This window comes from Mus musculus, chromosome 12, assembly GCF_000001635.26.
Source record: "Mus musculus strain C57BL/6J chromosome 12, GRCm38.p6 C57BL/6J".
Taxonomy (NCBI): domain Eukaryota; kingdom Metazoa; phylum Chordata; class Mammalia; order Rodentia; family Muridae; genus Mus; species Mus musculus.
The window spans coordinates 73,488,565-73,509,595 of record NC_000078.6 but is presented as its reverse complement, the minus strand read 5'-3'; the positions used below and the strand labels follow the sequence as shown (position 1 = coordinate 73,509,595).

At 44.6% G+C, this 21,031-nt stretch overlaps 2 long non-coding RNA genes across 2 annotated transcripts in view; one reads left to right on the top strand and one right to left on the bottom strand.

The window, feature by feature from the left end:
• Nucleotides 1-262: 262 nt before the first annotated feature.
• Nucleotides 263-19,681, top strand: Gm34016. Its single transcript, XR_381683.2, has 4 exons — nt 263-1,137; nt 2,464-2,560; nt 15,721-15,804; nt 18,691-19,681. It is a non-coding gene; the product is annotated as a predicted gene, 34016 (long non-coding RNA).
• The window catches only part of Gm34080, a 52,587-nt gene continuing 37,988 nt past the window's right edge, over nt 6,433-21,031 (bottom strand). The window contains exons 3-4 of the long non-coding RNA XR_381684.3: nt 8,896-9,689; nt 6,433-7,881 (exon numbers count right to left, since the gene is read on the bottom strand). This is a non-coding gene — a long non-coding RNA (predicted gene, 34080). The remainder of the gene's footprint in view (nt 7,882-8,895; nt 9,690-21,031) is intronic.

Below are 21,031 nucleotides of genomic sequence, written 5' to 3'. Positions count from 1 at the left end.
CATAACTGGAATTTTGCTACTGTTGTGAATTGCAATGTAAATATCTGATATGCAGGATATCTGATATGTGACCCCTGAGGGGGCTGTGACCCACAGGTTGAGAACCGCTGCTCGAGCACATTGGCTCAGGCCTCTTAGAAACTAGTATTCTTAAGTATATGGAGATATGTCATTTCACTGTTTAAGGCTTTTTTCTTGCCATTGTTTTTTCTCTTTTCCCTAATTCATCTTAAAGGAGAAACTTTTCGGGATGGAGACACCAGTGTGCTCACTCCTGGCTCTGCAGTGACACAGGAAGTGGCTGGAAACAGATGGCATGCCTGGATCATCCATACTTCCAAATAACTGTGTGATTTCTTTGTTCCAAGTACCTGCCACTTTATTTCGGATTTCTACCCAGATTTATCTTTTATTTCTACCCGTGGCTAAGTCTATAGGGTAAGGCATCCTCTAAATGGCTTTAGAGATGTCACAGAACATGCTAGTGAGTTGTTGAGTCAGGGTTGTCAACGGGCCAGCCTGGGTTCTGAGCCTCTGCCCAAAGTGGTTCCACCAAGTCATTCAGAATATGAAGAAGCCTTGGGGTCCTTAGAACCCATGAACTTGTATGCAAATTTCGCATAACCACACATCTGTTTTATTCCCACCACCACTGGAAAGAGGGACTCTATATTTCATCAATTCATTTAAGTCAAGGGAATAAAAAGAAGATGGATCTAAATTAACAATTGTACTCACATTTGTAGCCTGGATACCAAGTACCATTGTATACACTTCATCTGAGTTGAACCCACTCATCCTCCCAGTGGCCCTGTGAAATAGAATCTACCATCCTCCTTTCATGGTAGAAGAAACTGAAGCACAGAGATCCTATTGCTGCGTCAAGCCACACAGATATCCAGAACGAAGCATCCAGATCATCTCATTCAGACTTACCCTCAGGAAGCAAACGCCTCTTTGGCAAAAATAAAATGTGCGTTTTCTGACCCCTGGAACTCGGGTTAATGTCTGTTAATATTTGTCGCCGATGCTATATTTCTTCCTTTCTTTGGGAAAGGAAAAGCTGTTGCTAAATGAAGTCAGCAGCGGATCTTATCGAGGATATGGTAGAAGAGAAGAAACGGCGCTGCATCTAGGGTGAGTCCCTCCCTAGAGTAATTCTTAACCTATTTTAACAACGCTGCTGCTGTCCCTCCAGGATGCAGTCAGGACAGCCAGGTTCTTGATGGATTGAGTTCTGAATTAGAAGGGAAAGCCCTCCTTTTTTTCCTAGAAGGAGAGGACATGGGAAGGGATTACCCTATCACCATTGTGTGTGTGTGTGTCCCCCCAAATGTGCACATTTGTAGTGAGTGTATTTGGGATCACGTACTTCCCTGGTCACTTCTCCAGCACACACAGACTAAACCACATTTGATTGCTTGTATTAACTCAGATGAATGGAATTTAAGTCGTATGATACTTTCTCTATACCTTTTGAGGGAATGAGACATGACCTAAGCTGTTCCCAGAAGCCTTTCTGCTCCACACACTTTACAGGTTTTTTCCTTTGCAGATGGAAAAACAGCGGAGGGAAGCAGACTCATTGTTCAGCAGCTTCCAGGAGGTTTAACAGAAAGCTAAGAGACTTATGACTTTATTTTCCCTACTGGGGATTTAGCATTTTCTTGATTAAGTGACACTGAGACAAAAAACTGAAATAACAGAGTCTCAGAGACTTGGGTCTACCACAGGGTCCAGATGAGGCAAAAGACAGAGCAGGAAGCGTGCACACACTCAAAGCAAGGGGCTTTGGTGGACACCCACAGAGCATCCCCAGCCTCTGCTGGCCGAGGGGAAGGTGGGAGTATGTTCTGGAAAATGCACCCTAGGCAGGATTTGGAGAGAGAGAGGGGATGATACGCTTCCTTTTTTCTTTTAATGTTAAGATCTTGGCAGACTACCACTCTCGGGCCCATTAAAATTCAGGAAAAGAAAAAAGAAAGAGTTTTAAAAGAGACAGCAAACACATCCTTGCAAAAATAAAATCCTGCTCCAAAAAGCCATTGTGAAAATGTCTTTCGGTTTTGAAAAGCAGGAGGAGGTTGGAATGGTGTTGGGACCGCGGAATGACTGTTAAATGCGCCATTTGATTGGCTCTGGTGCAGATGCAGGCTAACCTTGTTCTGTCCTTGGAGAGAAATAGCCCTGTCTTCTCCCTAAATGGAGTAGAACCCATTCCTATCGATGGACTGCATCTGTCTGGGTGTTGATGTGGTTGGGTGGAGTGCAGAGGACAATTTGTTCTCGAGTGCTGGCTCCAAAATAAGAGCCTCCCACTCTGCTCGCTCGCTCGCTCGCTCGCTCGAGAAGTTTCCTTCTAACCCCCTCTCCAACGCAATCAACGGGCCCGCCAAATCCTTCCTCCAGTCTCAGATTTCTGTTATATAAACTGCTCTAATCAAATGTCTCCTTCCAATTCAGAACAAAGCTGTTCAGAATAAGCATTTACCAACAAGCCCGTGACTTATGTAAGCAGAGGCCAGCACACACGTCGTGAGAAATCTGCTCCCTCACTCAGGTGAGCTTCGAGTCTACCGAATCCCGGTGCTGCCGTTCAGTCTGTGTTGAATGGAGCAAGATTGATTTCAGAAAGACTAGAGGCTCCTTCCTCTCCTCACACTGGCCAAGTGCAGGTTCAGGAGACCAATGTACACTGTACTTTAGTGCCTCCCCCACCCCCCACCCCTCAGCAAACCTCAAGCCCAGCCTTATATTTCAACGCAATTAAATACTTCTAGGAAGCTGTGGAGTGGCTACTTGGCATTCCCACTGTATGATATTTAAGCCATCTCCTATTTCAGAGTATTTAAATGAGTCCCATTTGGGGAGTGATTATAATTATTTCATGAGGAATGCTCTGTTATATAAATATTTATGCCACTGTTTCCATAATTCCTAGCAGTGGAATTTCTGAGTCGAGGATATGCCCATTTTGATGTGTTTTGTTGTTGTTGTTGTTGCTGTTACATGTTGCTAAATTACTTTCCAGAAAGGTGAGATGGATTTATACTCCTGTCAGCCACTGCCCGATACCATATCCAAAATCATTTTTTTACAACAATGATTAAATAGGAAGAAAAAAAACCCCTCAGAACTACTTTTCTTAGGAAAACATCATACACACAGGAAACGTCTGATGCACTGTCATCTATTATCTTGTTGGCTGTTAGAAAAATGTCCCTCAGAGGGGTAAATGCAGCCGTGCACAGTTCCCTGGCCTCCACAACCGATTCACCTTCTGCCCATTACGGTAAATCCCGGATGCCCTCTGTTTTCTCCTGCTCGAAGCCTTACAGATTCCAGTTACAGCTCTGACCTTGAATCCCTCAAGGCACTCTGGGAAGGGTGGCCTCTGACAGCAGAATAGAACTTGCTAGGTGAAGAGAAAGGAGGGCTCAGGTTCCATGCTGTCAGCAAAAAGCTCCTATAAACGGAGGCTGACACAGGCGGCCCTGGCCGTTAATATGCTGTCTAGACTTAACACGATTGCTCTTTCTCTGTCTTCTGAGCTTCAACTTTTGACCTTGCCTCCGCCCTTGCATAGGTACAAGTGACTGCAACCAGCCAGTTCTTGTCTCATGAGATTCGGTAGCCAGGTGACTCACCATCAAAGCTGCCACAATGACCCAGTGTAGACACCATTTTAGCCTCTTCCCCCTATATAATGAATGAAAGGCTGCCAGCCATGAGGCAGAAGATGGGGCACCCTCCTTTCTCTGGGATAAGGTAAAGGGATAGTCCTTGCAGAAATTAGAGCAGACAACCATTGCTAATTGTTGGTGGCATTATAAAGTATGTTTTTAAAATGTATTCTTAAACTGATATATAAAACCATATATTATACATGTTAATAGAGGTGTCTACTGTGTGATTTAAAAACATATGTACTTTATTATTTCATAATGATTTGTGTGTCTACATGACAGTATGAGCTTATGGGTGTAGGTCCGCCAGAAGAGGGCGTCAGATGCCCTAGTGCTGTAGTTACAGTCAGTTATGAACTGCCCAGTGTGTTGGGGACTAGACTCTGGTCCTTTGGAAGAACAGCAAGTGCTCTTGCCCTCTGAGCCATCAGCCCAGTCCTCCTTGTTTTGCTTTGATACATGCATATTTTTAGCACCAGGAAAGTATTTGTGGGAAGGTTAGGAAAAGAGTTTGAGGGCACTACATCCATAGTAGAAACAAATTAGTAGCAAAATAATTTTGAATAAGGTTTATTTTACTTGGGAATGTCTCTCCAGCTCCCAGCCTCCCATGACCAAGATTCCCAGCACCCTGGCTCTTGTGTATGCTTGCTCAGGTACCTCCTTCCCTAGCATGTAAATTGATTAAGCACTTGCCATAGGCCAAGCATTCTTGTTCATTAACATAAAGTATACTCATTTAGTCCTTCCCAACTACAACAGCACTCTTGGAGTACCATTACGATGCTAGTTCCTGCTGCAAGTGGGAAGAAAATGAAGCATAAGCGATTATGAAGCTCGTTGAAGATAACAGAGCTGGGGGGCGGGGAAGCATTCTAATGCTTAGAAACACACTAGTAAACAATATTCCCCATTAACTGTCTGTCTAGATTCCTGGCTTGGAACTTTATACACACACACACACACACACACACACACACACTCACACACACACACTTATCCTGGTAATATGTTATCTGACTATCAGATTTAGGCTGATAATGGGCTAACATATTTCCCATCTCAGTAAACTGACAGTCGACTAGAACTCACACTATGAAAAGACTAATTAGTGGTGCAGGAAAGGTGCTGCAGGTGGGACATCTCAGGGAATGGTGGGTAAGCCTGTAGTACCTTCAGTCAATGGCTCACTAGGCATATGGAGCAAGACACACAATGGGTATGATGTGTAAGTCTTTATTAGAAATGATTGATCGTTCATAGGTTTGCCATCATGAGTGAGAAGTCCAAGTGTCCAGGGAACTGCCACAGTCTGGCAGGGATGGTTGCGGGAAATATTAAAAAAGAACCACCAAGCTCCCGTGCTCCATCCAGCTACTCTCTGCCCACCAACTCTCTGGTGGGCCGGGGCTCCCAAGTTCCCTTCACTGCCACGCCAGCCCCACGCAACGACCGTCCACACCACGGTCAGCTGCCACAACATCCAGCAACCTGATAGAAACAAAACTCTAGAAGCTTATAATTAACAAGTCAGATTTATGTATCAATAAATTCTCAATTCACAAGATGCCCACACAGTAATTTCAGAGTCAATTGATAATGATACAATCTGCCCACCTAGATCAGACAAGTTATCCCAATTATCCTACCCCTGTATGATATTCAAAACCACCTGTGACTATTTAAAACCACACAGGATCAGGATCTTCTTCCTGTCTGTCCACCTCCATCTTGGCTTCTCTCCTCCCTCCTCTGAGTTGTTCTCTGTCTCTGCAACTCTTCATGCTGCCTCCCTTTTCCCTGTCCAGTCACAGGCCTCTTGCTGCACTAATGTTTTAATGTAATTGGACAGGGAAAATCCTGCCACAAGTGATGACCAAACACTATGTTTAATGGAAACCACACAATTCCACCACAGTCTATCCATATCATCTTGTTTTCCTCTGAATTTTTGTGATTAAGGAAAGCAACAGGAATATGGCACATGTCCCATATAGATCTGTCTGTATTACAGTCTGGTGTAAACCAACTGAAACATCGCATGCCCATACCAAGGTGCCACACTCTTCTTAATTTGATTGACCCACAGCATCCCATGTAGCATCTCCTCTCCTGATTCTCTCTGGGGCTGGGAAGTTTATGTTAGAAGATGATGTGCCAGAAGGTGTGGCCAGGGAATAATATCATCTTTGGCTTGCTCATGTATACTTTGGTCCCGGAAAAGTATACTTAGAAGATTCTAATGAGTCACCAAGGTGGTGCTGACATGTAGAACAATATTTTTCATGCTCTTCAGATGAATAACTACACAGTGCCTCCGAGCGGGGCCCCACAAATACCCGTGGGTCAGAGCAAGTGAGTGAGTATGAGAACTCCATAGACTCAATCCACCCACTTGTGCCACACTAGCGTGGTGCCATTGCAGGCTGCAACTTTGATAGCATCTTGAAGGGGACTGTCAGATGTAAGTAAGATACGTTACATATCCATTCACAATCTATGAATTAAAAACATTCCCACTTCTAAGATTATATTTGTTTCTTCCAAGAACCTTCATAAGAGTATGTTGTTTAGCCTTACCTGTTTTTACAAACTAACCCAGAAAAGGGAATCTTTCATTTCTGATGCTATGCTAGCACCTACTCATATGCTGATAGAGCTCTTCTCTCTCTCTCTCTCTCTCTCTCTCTCTCTCTCTCTCTCTCTCTCTCTCAAAGCAATTTCAAGGCATTTATGAATATTATAATGTGCCCAATAGTCTATTCCTAGAGCCATAGTTATGGGAGGCAGTAGTCTGTGTGCCAGGGTCCATGTCACACTACCTCAGCATCTCAAGTGCCTTCCCGGATTCATTTCGGGTTAAGGGTGCTCAGAGGGCTGCCCTAATGGCGTCTTGTGTTTCGTCTCCTATGGGCAAGAAGCTGTTGCCAGGATCCAGGATACAGGCTGGATTTCCCAAGCCCACGATGCAGGGACCAGGGCAACACAGGACTAGATGGAAGCTTTGCTTCCCAGTAGAAAGTTCAGAGGAACAAGGAAGCACACATGCCACCACAAGCTTGTGTGGCATACATCCTTCTGTTCGCCTCCACCCCCCCAAAAAAAATGCTATTTCACAAGCCACACGCTCCTTGTCAGGACTCAGCTCAAAACAAGAGCCAGTGCAAAGCCACTGAAAAGAGAGGAGAGTGCTCCTACTAGAGAGTGGGTACTTCTTGCTGTCAAGGGTGCTTTTTGATGCAGAAGGTTTGATTAAATTACAGAATGGTAGCTCAGAAGCTTCTGATAATGGGCGAATCCCCTCTTGAGTTGATCTCCTGAAAGGAAAGATCTGGTGGCAGCCACAGCCTTAGCATGGGGTTAGGCAATCCCATGTGTCCTGCCAGTTCACTATGTACAGATTGATGACCTGGCAGAGGAGATACTTCAGCTAGTAAAGGGCCTGCCATGCATCCAGGAGGATCTGTTCGAGCCCCAGAGTCAACATAAAACAGCTCAGTGGTGTCAGATGCTTGTAATCGCAGCACCGGGGAGGCGGAGATAGGACTGTCTCTGGGGCTTTCTAGCTGGCTATGGTGGTGCATGTCCTTAGGAATTACTGAGGGAGGCAGAGACAGAAGGATCACAAGTTCAAGGCCAGTGTGGTGTTATCTGACCAGACAGTTTAACTGATTCAGATTCACAGAGCCCCAGGTCTCTATAAGATTATTCTGTCTCAATTTAAAAAAAAAAGGCAGCTCCTGAGGTGTAATATCCAAGGCTGTCTTCTGGTCTCCACATGTACATAGGCACACATATGTATGCACTCTCCCATACAAATGTGTACACACAGACATGTAGAGAAAACCCCTTCTGAGCATGGCTAGGAGCTTGCTTCAAGGGCTAGAGCAGAGGAATAAATGTGGGAACTGCTTTACAGAGGGGCTCAAAGCTAACTCCCACAGTTAGCTTGGTCCACCATAGCCTGGACCTCCGGGTGTGTGCAACAGGGAGGACAATATACCTCCACCACCTCCTCCACCCCAAATCCATAGCCTCAGTCTAATTATGAAAAAAAGACAAGAACAATGAAGCTTCCATTGAGAGCTATTCTACAAAACATCCAACCCAACAATTCTTGGTCGTCAAACAAAGTCTGAGGAATGTTGACTTAGTCAAGAGGATCCAAAGAAGAAGTAATGGCAGACGTAGATTCCTGAAAGAAAGAAATAAAAACATTGCTAGTGAAATACATGTTGTGACATTGTAGTTGTAACAAATGTGCCGTTGTGATTTAAGAGAATAACGAGTTTCTGTTCTGTCTTCACGTATGTCTGTAGACCTAGAATTATTCTAAAATAAAGTTTAATCGGGAGCTGAAGCGTGATCTCTCACCATACACTGCTTGCATTATTTTGAGTTATGAACTGTGTGAATGCATTCGAGTGTGTGTGTGTGTGCAAGATGCAAGTGTGTGTGTGTGTGTGTGTGTGTGTGTGTGTGTGAGAGAGAGAGAGAGAGAGAGAGAGTGTGTGTGTGTCTCCTGGGACTGTAGCCTGCTTCAACATGTTGAAAGAGAACAGTGACAAGTGGGATGCTTATTAAGCAAAATGTTAATTTTTAAAAGTATAGCTTGCATACCAAATGAGGGCCAGACATGTGGGGATAAGGTTGCCAGTTGCAAATGTGCTCCCCCACAAGGAGCTATTTGTGGCAGCCTGTCTGGACTGCTGGGCTGTGAGTGTGAAGTTTTGAAAAAGCAATTTGGCTCTGAGGGGCCTCCCGAGAGTTAGCTCTCTTGCAAGCTTCTGGCCCTTCCTTTCTGGGTGCTTAGTTTCCATGACTGTTTAATAGCAAGCAGTGCCTCTCATTCACTCTGCTGCAAAGACACGGTGTCAGACAGGAAGGGAGGGTTGTATATTATAGATCTGAGCCCTAATAAATAAATTCAGAGGCCGATATCATGCTGTATAATGGAGTGTGGGAAAAGAGCAATAAAGATCGGGCAACAGTCTTCCCAGGAGGCCAGGGAAGGGGGCAGGGGTGGGGAGAGGCTGAACTTGGGCCAAATGGTAAGAGTTGAGGATGGAGCTGTGAGCTGCAGGCAACACAGTCAGGCTAAGCCCATCTCAGCTGAGGTCTCCAGGCAAGACGCCCTGTCTAGAAGCTAAAGACAAAGGTTGCAGGAAAACACTTCACTTTAAACTCAAAGCAAGGCCAATGCTCTTACCTCCATCCCCATTGTCCTTTGATGTCACCCATTTTATGGGGCTTGCTGGTGGAGGGTGTCTGGAATCTGAAAGTTCAAACAGTCTTTTGCTGTGTCAAATCTCTCCCCTGTGCTATGGGGCTCCCAGGCCATCTACCCAGATCCTTGAATCTATTCAAACTGGATGGATGAGACTAAATGACCTTTGACCTTTCTTCCTCTTCTAGAAGCCCGTGAACATCTTTGCTTGTGGGAAAATGGGCTTCATAGTTTGAATCTTTCTTGTTGGGAGGCCTGGGTAAGACAAGGAGATAGACTGGTTGGTACAAAATTTAAAGATGGGAGTTAATGGCTCTTTTTTGTTTGTTTGTTTGTTTGTTTGTTTTGATTTTAGGGTGTCTTTGACAGACTGAACATATCTCCTGGGTTTTCCAAGTCTTTTAAGTGTTAAGATTGTGAAACTGGCAGCTGGGAATCAAATATAGAGACAGGAACTAATTAGACAGATGAATCTCCGAGGCTCAAATTTCACGAACTCATGAGAGAGCTCTGGTCTTCAGAGAAGGCAGAGTCCATACAAGAAGCTCAAAGCATTTTGTCCATGCAGAGTTTATTTTTCTCAAACACTGCTTATCCAATATGAGGTAAACAGCCTTTGTTGACAGACTGTCTTGTGGCAGTACTGAAGGTGAAGCTAGAATGCTTGATGCAACCATCATTCCCATGAGGCAGCCATCCAGCGCTCAGGTAATTCACACACCGGAGAGTTCACATCGATGGTGTCTGAAGCCAAAATCCTTGGGAGACACATTAGCCTGTGGAAACCAGAGAGAGCACAGTTTGTGTGCAATAATTTTAATACAGAAGACATGAGGCTGCTCTTTGTCTTCTAAAGCCTGTGTAGAGGAGGGAACTCTGGGCTAAGATGCCACAGGTTGTCTTGAAAAAGACACACACAAGGATATGAGTATTGAAGATGCTTCTCCTCTGGTCTGGTTTGCTGATTGACAAAAATGAATCCAACCAACTAAGCAGAACTAAACTAAGGTGCAGAACAGTCAGGAATCATTTCAAAGAGATCACGAGGACCATTTTCTAGGCATTAATTTCATAGTTGAAACAATGTGTAGTAAAGTCTGTATCTATGGGGAGGCTCAGGGCCAGTCTGACAACTTTTCTCCAATTAGAAAGGAAGAAAATAACACTTTACAAACCTAGTTTTCAGAAGGCGGGCATCACCACGCTGTGGAGACAGGGGCATGACCAGGCAGAGCATGGGAAGAAGTGCTGTAACTGCCCTCTGCCCCAGAGAACTTGGCAATAATGAGGAAGCAGCACCCGAGGGCAACCTCTGGGGACCATTTGGATTACAAATATCCTCCCAAGTCACCTTTTAGCAAAAAGTCACTTGGGAGAGGCCACACCTGAAACCCTTCCTTCTCCCACAGGGTCAGTGCTTAAGTAGGTGATCCAAGGATTCGCTGCAGGAAGAAAGCAGAAGGTGGGGGGAGAGAAGGGGAAAGGGAGGAGAGAGGATTATGAACTGGAGGGGATGGCAAAGAGGGGAACTAAAAGTCGTTTCAAAGGCAGCTGTGCTCTGCCAGTATGTTTGGGGGCACCAGCTCCATCCCTGGAGAGCAGGATGAATCAGGGCAGGAGAGATGGGAGCAGAAGCAGGTCAGGCCTCAAATGGGCACTGCCTTCCTAGGTCCCGTTCCGCTCACGAAGAAGCAAAGACCGTGATGGAGTGGAGAGGGGGGTGATAGAAAAGGGAGATGGCTCGAAACTTTCCTAAGATGGAGAGAGAGAGAGAGAGAGAGAGAGAGAGAGAGAGAGAGAGAGAGAGAGAAAGGGCTAAAGGGCTAAAGGGCTAAAGGGCTAACAGAGTGGAAGAGGAAGCTGAGCACTAGGAGACTAGAGGAAAAAGACAGACCGACACTGAAGATGTCTAAGCATCTAAGCCTGTGAGCCCCATAACGTTGCCTCAGTAGGGAGTCCTCTGGGAGAATTAAGCATCCAAAGGCAATTTACAAGAAATAAGTGCCTGCCACCATCAGAGGGTCTCAGCAGCCTCTCTGTTAGGACGTTTTACCAGGCCGTCTGGCTCTGGGATCCAGTGGTTGCCAGGCAGCGCCTCGCTTGCCCGCGCTTTCTCCCAGCGCTTCTGACTCATCTGAAACCCTCACCTTTGTCCTAAATCTGAAGCTCAGGATTCATTTTTATAAAAAATGACCTGCCACTATAGCATGTAATTTTTATGAACGTCTACCCAACTCTAGGAGCACCAAGTAATAAGATTCAAATCCCCATAGCCACATTATTCTGCCAACCCTTCCCGCTCCTCCAGATTTACCAGAGAGCCGGCCGCCTGCCAGGAAAATACAATAAAATGTGGGAACAGGAATAAATAAGAATAAAATGTTAAATTATGTATCTTTGCCTGCTCCATGTTCATCTTTTTAAACTTTAATCCTTTTCTTTCCTGTTTTCCCCATAATATGTTAGTTTTTACCCAGCTTGGCTCTTGCCTCCTCCCATGTTGATTTTTAGCATGTCTACCTTTTCCTTATGAATTTTCCAGGTCAGCAGGTCACCCTCTGCAATGCCTTATAATGTCCTCTCTTGCCATTTCTGAGGTCCCTCTGTGTGGTGCTGGTCTTCCCAGCTTTATCCCACAAACTGTGGGTCATGATTCCAGCCTTGGCTATATCTCTAGAAACTCTAACCTGGATTTTTAGTATCTCTGCCTTCCCTCTGGTGTAAGGATTTCCTTCCCTCGGACCCCAGTGGATTTCTCAAATTCTCTGTCCTTCCTAGCGGGCCAGTTGCAGGTGTCTAAGAGTGTATGAGTGCTATGCATATGTGTGTGTGTGTGTATGTGTTTCCTTCCTTTGGTCTCATTGGAAAAACTTAGAACTTTTTCCTTCCTGTTGTGTATGCTTGCTACATCTCTGGTTGGGCTGATCCAAAAAGTCCTCTTCTTGGGTTCCATTACTATGAGGATCCAGTGGCCCAACAGAGGCATGAGGATAATCTGGGTATTTGCCACCTAGAGACTCATTCTCCAGGTGACTCGCATGCAGTAGGCAGTTGGCATTTGACTGCAGGTGGTGATATAGTTTGGATATAATCTAGAAAAATTCATCCGTTGGAAGCTTTGTTTCCAGTGCAGCTTGTTGAGAAGGGCAACCTTGGGATGGGGCCTCTGCCCTCACCTGTAGATTTATATGTCTATGGAGTTGTCAATTAATAGGAGTTATCTTGAGAGTGGCTTGGTTATAAAAGCAGGCTCTGTCTGATGCATATGAGCCATCTCATCTTGTGGCTCACCATCATCACCACCACCACCACTTTGTGTTGTGTGGCAGCAAAGAGGCCTTCCCCAGCTGGTGTCACACTGTCATGGAGTCTCTAACCATCAGAACTGTGAGCTTAAAAAGATTTCTCTAGGGAGCTGGAGGAATGGCTCAGCGGTTAAGAGCACTGACTGCTCTTCCGAAGGTCCTGAGTTCAAATCCCAGCAAACACATGGTGGCTCACAACCACCTGTGATGAGATCTGACGCCCTTCTCTGGTGCGTCTGAAGACAGCTACAGTGTACTTATTTATAATAATAAATAAATCTTTGGGCCGGAGCAAGCAGAGGTCCCAAATTCAACTCCCAACAACCACATGAAGGCTCACAACCATCTGTACAGCTACAGTGTGTACTCATATACATAAAATAAATAAATCTTTAAAAAAAAGATTTCTCTAGTTTTCATAATTTAACCACCATGTTTTTTAGAGTAGAAAATAGTCTAGGACAGAGGAAGTGGTGCTGTTCCAGGACTGTGGGTCTTTCTAGAATGTTCTAACTCTACACTGCATCTCTCACTATTTCACTGAGCTCAGAAATCCTCATGCTCCTATACCAACACATTCCTCAACTCCACAGTGAGAATGTAGTTGAGTCTTCCCAAGGGCTCAGCGAGGACGCAGGTTCTCGAATCTTACACAGTAAATCCACATTACAACCTCTCTGAGCCTTACACTCCCTCCTCGCTACTATACCATGGCAGCTCTGACATCTCCACATACTTTCTCAGGAGCTGTTTTCTATGTGGCCCTTCAGCAACAGAGAGGACAATCATGATTTATAAGGAACCTTCACTATAAAGTTGAAACACATAACACAATTCCCTAAAATTTACAGTTGGAGAAATCGTAACAACTCAAATGTTATTTTTGAGTGCTTTTTTTTTTCCATTTTAACAATGGATGTTATTCCTCTGGGTGACATCATTGAGTAATTCAATCAGTAGGTTAACTAAGGTCTCCGCAATGGAACTGACTGGGATGGTGACAGCATTGCCTTTCTGTTTTGTGGGGTGGTGGCACCTCTACACAGCCTGCTTCCTCGTGAGGCTAATGCCAACTCTGCTGGGGTGTTATTGACAGAAATCTTGTATTAAGGAGAAAGCATGGACCAGCAGACACAGACATGGCTGGGTTTTCACATAGAGTCTTTCCTGTTGAAGTTCACCAACCTTGTGAAGAAAGAATATCTTTTTTGTATGGATGCATCACCTATCAATTAAAAAGCCTATGCCCTATGGCTTAGGCAGGAAATAGGAGGTAGAATATCCAGGAAGAGAAAGAATTCTGGGATAGAGCCAAGCAGGAGTTTCCCTAGGGAAGGTATGACCAGACTGACACATGGTCCCTGAGCACAGGTAGCCAACCACGTGGCAGAATGTAGGTTAAAATAAATGGGTGTCTCTAGTTATGATCTAGTCAGAGTAGAGCCCGGCTATATGGCCAAGGTATTTGTAAATATATTTAGAGTCTGTGTCTTGTTTCTGGGAGCGTGGGGCTGGGAGGCAGAACCAGGCCTAACTTGTAGATCCCTGTCTTGGTGGAAAGACATAACATGAAGAACACAATCCCCTCTTCAGCCTTGGAGTTTCATTGGTTCTGTAGTCACCAAGCAATGTAGTCATCTATTTATATTAAACGGTTATTTGTTATCTATTTGGAACTCAAACTCAACTTGGCATCCTGTCCTTTCTCTGGGGATTCTAATAACACAACTGCCATATTTCATTCCCACGGAGGGCCAAGGACCACTACCCATCTGTAACAATCAACTCTAACACACCTATTTGTCCCACATCCTGTCCCTGCTCCAAAGCCAAAGGAGGTTTACGTCGTCCAAATGGCGGTCCTTGCCAGCTTCAGTTTGGGTTGTTTACTTCAGGAACACTGATTAAGTCATATATTACAAAGAAGCCTCCCCCTACCTCTAATTCAAAACAGCTGAACCAGCTTCCGTGCCTGCCAGCCAAGCCTTATGGTGCATGCCTTCGGAGGGGACGGGACTTGGGACGAGGGCGATGGGTGGACAGCTTTAGTATTAAGCAAGGACATCACTTTGTACCCTTGTAGAAAATGCTCTTTATAGCGCATCAGGTTACAAAGCCTCAGTTAGGTTGGGGAGGGGGGCGGCAAGGAAGGACAGACAGAGCACAGAGGGGCACAATGTTTGAGGATCAAAGAACCCAGCCTGTCAAGTGCTGTGACATTTCTTCGGTGAGGAAATGGGTTCACATTTTACCCCCGAGGGTTTACAGACAAAAGCCAAGGTTCCACTCAAAAAAATTTAAGACATTTATTAAGATGCCAAACTGCATCTACCCACAGATGCTTTGGACCCCCACTCGGTTTTCCCTTTAAACTCTGGGGGCAGGAGGATAGTTTATTATGTGGCTGTGAGGGTTGCGCTCAGCTGAAATGCAGACATCTTGAAATGTGTGAAAGATGAGGAATGAGTTTCCTTCTAAAGTTCATCTAAAAAGGACTAGGACGTTTGACCTGAAGCTATGAGGTGATGATGGAGGGCTGGCTATAGGCACGCATGGTATCTCTCCTCTCCTCTCCTCTCCTCTCCTCTCCTCTCCTCTCCTCTCCTCTCCTCTCCTCTCCTCTCCTCTCCTCTCCTCTCCCCTCCCCTCCCCTCCCCTCCCCTCCCCTCCCCTCCCCTCCCCTCCCCTCCCCTCCCCTCCCCTCCCATCTGCACTGCAGAGCTGGAGGAGAGGGTTCGAGGTGAGAGGAGAGAGGGAGGCTGGGAGCTCGGGAAGTCTGCAGTGAGTACAGTAGATGCATTTCCCCGCTCATAGATATCTCCAGCGTTGCCTTTCTGGAGAGAATCCAGTTTGCTTTAATTTCATTTTACAGTAAACTCTCTATGAATGGACATGAAAGTGCCGTCAAGGTCAGCAGGCCACGGGATGAAACGGACCGGCTCGGACCTGCTCAGAGCAGTTCCACCTTCATGTCTATTGACCAGAAACATGGCATTAGCTATGCTGAGGAAACCAACAGAAGATAAAATCAAAGCTCAGCCTTTGCACGGCTCCAAGGCAGGCCCTATATTTGCCTTCGTGCAAGCTTTGTAATATCTGCTATAGCCTGACAGGCGTTTGAAAGAACAGACGTTCTATGAGAAGGTCAAGGAGGCAGATCCTGCGCTCAGAGGCTGCCCGCCGAGATGCCCACATAGATAGAGCAGACCTGTGGATGTGGACAGACGTCTGCCTCTGAGGCTAGGGAGAAACCCGTGGTTTCTGTTTTGTTTAGTTTCAGTTTTGGGTGTTGAATCTAGGGCCTTGTGCATGCTAGGCACGTGCTCTACCATTGATCTACGTAGCCAGTCTGTTTTTAATTTTTTTTTTCTTTTGAGACAGGGTCTCACTTGGTCCCCCAGGTTGCCTTTGAACTTGCCCAGGCAGACCATGGTGTGGCAATCCTCCTGCCTCCATCTCCAGAGTAGCTAGGATTACAAGTCTGGATCTTTTACTCTTTCAGATGTCATGATAGCCTTCCCTTTGACTTTACCCTAAATGTTTCTCAAAGCCGCAGAGAAGGTTCTGACAGGATGGCCTTTCACAGGTGAGAAGGGGAAAGGTGATGGCGCTGCCATTGAGCCTCAGGTGACGTGGGTGAAATCAGAAAGATGCATGGAACCCACATAGAGAAGGCCAGATGCAGGGGGCACAAGCCACTGAATTCCCAGTCACGTCAGAGACCTAGATGGGCCTCAGTTTAGGGAACTTAGTGAGATTTTTGTCTCAATGTAAAAACAGAAAAGGAGTCTGAAGATTTAGCTCAGTGGCAGAGCACCTGCCTAGCACTCAAGAGGGTCTAGATACAAACCTCTCAGTTCCCCAACCCGCAAAGATAACCAGTGAACTCAGAGTACCAGGGCTGGAGCTTGGTGGTAGGCACCTGCATAGTATACATAGCCCTTGGCGGATGTTATCCCCAAAACCACACACACACACACACACACACACACACACACAAAGATGTACCAAGGACAGTATCATCATCAATATTCCATCTCCCTCAATCCCTCCTCTCCTGAGATGCCACTTACAGTAAAAGGCACGAATCTAAAGTATAGTTTTGATGAATTTTCACAACTGTAGTCTGTCTCAACACCCTTTACTCCAGATAGAGGACAAAGCCTGGAGCGAGAGACATGCTGTCCACAGCATTCCAAGATATGGCAGGCTCAACACCTTTAAATGCCAGAGTAGCCTGTACCTACAATCTCATTCCAGGTCTTTGCTGCTTGGTTTTGTAGCACCAGGTTCTACAGAACTAATGAGGAGTTTCATTTCCTCCTCAGAGTTTAGCCAGCACTACCATGTGACATTCAAGAGCCAGGCCTTCAGCAGCGAAAGGTCTCCTAAGCCTAGAGAAATGTACAAGGTCTTGTAGGGAGTGAGGTGAGCATTTGTAATGGACTTAGAGACAGACAGGTAAAATCGAGAACCTTCTATCCTCCAGAGGGGCCGATGGCCTCCTCCACCCATTCACCATGACTTTGTAATTTCTGGTATTGTTTGACTTTTATTACCTGTTTTAAACCCCCAAGCTTCTTCTAACCTGATACCAAAAAGTCCCCAGTGTCCAGATCACAAATGAATGAGGAGAGACGTGGTCTGAAGCGCGTGTTTAATAAGCCAGCAGTGTGTGAACCTGCAAAGGACACTGTGGTGTCCCGGAGACGCTGGTGGTCTCCTGCGTGTCTCTTGAAACTCATAGCAGTTCTAAGCTGTAGTATCGATCTGAGCTCAACACGAAGTTCTTTGTATCACACTAACTTGGGCCTGAGTGAAGCAGAGGATCTGTGGCAGCGTGGGATAGAACACAGAAGCAGACCTAAGCTCTTTTCCTAAGCAGTGACAAAACCTGGACGCCCCAGACCAGGAGTTAAAGGGAATTAAATAATTAAATAGCAAGTGTTTATTCCAAACGCATTGTTCACAAATACAGTTATGTTACAACTGTTTATAAATGTTTCTTGAACGTCTGCCCTGGTCAGAGTTCTTTGGAAAATAGAACCAACGGAGTGTTTTCAAATGTACAAAGAGAGCTCTTTTCTGAAAAACTGGATCAGTGACTATGGGCACGGTACACCTGGATCTCATAGAGACAAAACTTTAGGTAATAGTTGATAGTGTCATCTCAGGTCTGAAATCCACACAAGGGCAGCGAGCTAGAGGGGCAGGCAAGATTTCTGTGTTATAACCTGGAGGGTGAATTCCAAAGGAAGCCTCAGGTTTTCACTTTGGGATTTTAATGGATTGGACAAGGCCCTCTCGGTCTACAAAAGGTAATCTGCTTTATTGAAAGTCTGTGTTTGTAAATGTTAAATCTCATTTTCAAACACTTTCACATCTATACTGACATTTTACCAAACAACTTGGTACTACACAGCCTGGCAGAGATGACAGATAAAATTAACCATCACAGGGTTCAATTGTTTACTATGTTAGGGTTTGCAGAGAAAAACCTGTGGAAAATTAAACCTAAGAGGGGGCATAAAGACTTACTGTCTTAGAACCCTGATCAGCTGGGTTTCTGGTCTAGTATAAAATGTGATTGTAACCACGGTTGTACATTCTCTATCAAAGGAAGAGAAGTAGTGAATATACAGAAGCCAGCAATGCCCTGGAGTGAGACCTCAACTGTTAAACTCTGATGGCCTGGATTCTCATTGTGAGGGTTCAGGACCCAGCCAAGATAAGGGATGAAAGAGGAGACCTTCATGTGAAGTTGGATCCCATGAGTCATACAGTTTAGAGTAGACTAGAAACAAGCTTCCTGTGTTGAAGTGGTATCAAGGGAAATACTTGACAGTTAGTTTTTGTATAGGTTTTTTTTTTTTTGACCTGAATTTGTACTATCTCTGTGATCTAAACACAAGCGAAGAATTTAATTCAAAGTACTTCCAAGTCACGGTTTCCTCCAGGCAACTAAGGACAAGTACAGATCTTTTCGACTGCTGTCAACCACAGCTCAGGTTTCAAACAATCCCTACAGATGAGTATCAAGAACATGACATCAGCATCAAAAAAAAAAAAAAAAAATCACAAAACCCATAAACAAATAAGGCTCGGGGAATGATCATTGGCAGAATTAGGTCCACAAGATATTTCCTATTCTGAAATCTCAGTCTCAGAATGCAAATAGTTTTCTTTTCTGTTTCTTCTTTTTTTTTTCTTTCTTTTTCTTTTTTTTTTTAGAAAGGAAAGTTTGAAAATATGAACAGAGAACAGGAAAGAATTAAAAATTAGATTTTCTAGAAATTAAATTTTCAACGGGTGTGCTATAAACCAGAAATTGAACAGATAAAAGGGAGTTAGTAAACTGGTGAAGAGATATGAATAAATTATTCAGAATTTAGTCAAGACAGAGATAGAATATATGAAAAAGTGGCTAATAAACCTAGAGGCTAAGTCTAACAAGCATCCTCATTATTTCCAGAATTACTGGAGAACCTCAGATCTGCTACCTGGGAAACCAACCAATCAGTCCAAGTCTGATAAATAACGCATCGCTGTTACAGAATAAAAATACAGCAAAAATATAAAGAAAGTCATGTAACATCTGGAGAGAAAGCCAAAAGAAGCTTTATTGAGTGGTGATGCAAAACTGTAATCCTAGCAAGTGGAAGGCTGGAGCAGGAAGGGCACGGGTTCAAGGACAGCCTGAGCTAGAGTGAGTCCCTGGTTGGTCTACACAGAGTCTCTCAGAAAAAATAAAAGAAGAAAGGAAGCAGGTAAGAAGCACAAAACAGCAAAAACAAACAAACAAACAAAACCAAAAACAACCCAGCAAATAGTGTTCTATACTGCATCAAAGGACAAAGCACAGTATATTAATGTGTACAATATACAAGAAAAAAGACGTCAATCTAAAATTTTTATACCCATGTCAAAAATCTATGTGAAACCTGGCCTGATGATTCATGCCTTTAATCAATCCCAGCGCTTGGGAAGAAGAGGCAGGTGGATCTCTGTGAGTTCGAAGTGAAAAAGTATAACGTAAAAACAAAATTCTAGGCCTTTAGGCCCAGGCTTGAAAATGTGACCTTTGTGACTCAATGCTCCAAGGCATGCTAATCATAAAACAGATAGCGACATTCCTCCACCCACCCGCTTCCTAGGTTCAGGGAGTGTTCGTTCAAAGAAAGTCACCCTGACCCACCCTGACCGTTGCTGGAACCCGGTATGCAAAGGTGCTATTGTTAGAGACTCCTAGAAAACTGTCTTGACTTTCCACTTCCTCGTGACTCTTAACTGGAGTTTTTGGTATTTTCCAACAACGCCCTCCCCACCCACTTGAGTTGTGGTTTCTTCCTTTAAATATCTCCTCTCCCAGCTACTCGGGGCGCCATGGTCCTCTACCCCTGTGTGGTGTATGACTGTGGGCCCGAGAGCACTCTTGAAATAAAAGTCCTCTTGCAGTTTGCAGCAAGACAAATCTCGTGAGTGATTTGGGGGTGTTGCCTCTCCTGAGTCAGAACGTAAGGTAGTCCTCATGTTATGGGTCTTTCAAAAGCAAGCCTGGTCTAACAGAGAGAGAGCATTCCAGGATTGCCAGGGCTTCTCAGAAAAAACCCTGTCTCAAACAAAACAAAACCAAACTATTTGAAACAGAGAAACAGCAAAGAGTTTATGTCATGCCAAAAGCTACTCACTCGAGAGAAACTGCAAGGATATAGTTCAAGAGAAACACAGACAGGAATACAAGAACAAGTGGAAAGTGCATGGGTTAGCTTTATGTCAGCTTGACACAAGCCAAAGTCATCGGGAAGAGGGACTCTCAGTAGAGAGCATGTCTGGGCAAGCCTGTGGTACATTCTCTTGACTGGTGATTGATGTGGGAGGGCTCAGGTTACTGTAGGCAGTGTCACTCTGGGCTGGAGGTCCTGGGTGTCGTAGGAAAGCAGAATGCACAAGCCATGAGGAGTAAGTCAGAAAGCAAGACTCCTCCATGGCTTCCGCTCTAGTTCATGACCGTAGGTAACTGCCCTGCTTGAGGTCCTGCCCTGACTTCATTCAGTGACTGACTGTGACCGTGGAACCATGAGCTGGTAAATCCTTCCTTCCCAAACTGCTTTCAGTCATAGTGTTTTATCATAGCAGCAGAAACCCTAACTAAAACAGTACGCAAACGCGTTGTTCATAGCGTGTTGAATATTGCACTCATTTTATAACGTCTAAAAGTAGACTAGACCTTAGTATCAAATAACAACTAAATTGGAAAACAGATTACTAAAGTAAGAAAAATGTTTTAAGACTTTGCATTTCTCGGGGCATCGGTTGGGATGTAAAGTGAATAAATACATTTTTAAAACACGGGGAAAGAAGACTCTCACATTTCACAGGAAGAGGGGAACTTTATGAAATTAATATACTTAAATAAAACTAGTGTATTAAATTCCTAGAGCATACAGTAACAGAAATATGCAAATCCAGATGGAAGGGAAAGAAGATGAACAAAAGAAAGGACAGGTACGACCGAAGCCACCCAATAAGGCGGGAGAGCTAAAGCTAGCCACAGTGGTAACCAAAAGAATGTGAGAGGAAAGTGCAAGCATTCTCTGTTTATGAATATTACTCATAAAAACACAGACAGGCTAGCAGTAAAAAAGAAAGAAAGAAAGAGAGAGAGAGAGAGAGAGAGAGAGAGAGAGAGAGAGAAAGAGAGAGAGAGAGAGAGAGAGGGAGGGAGGAAGGAAGGAAGGAAGAAAGAACCAAGAGAAGGCTGCTATTGTTGCTTTAGCAACGCATCTAAAAGATGCTCCATATCTGTATAATGC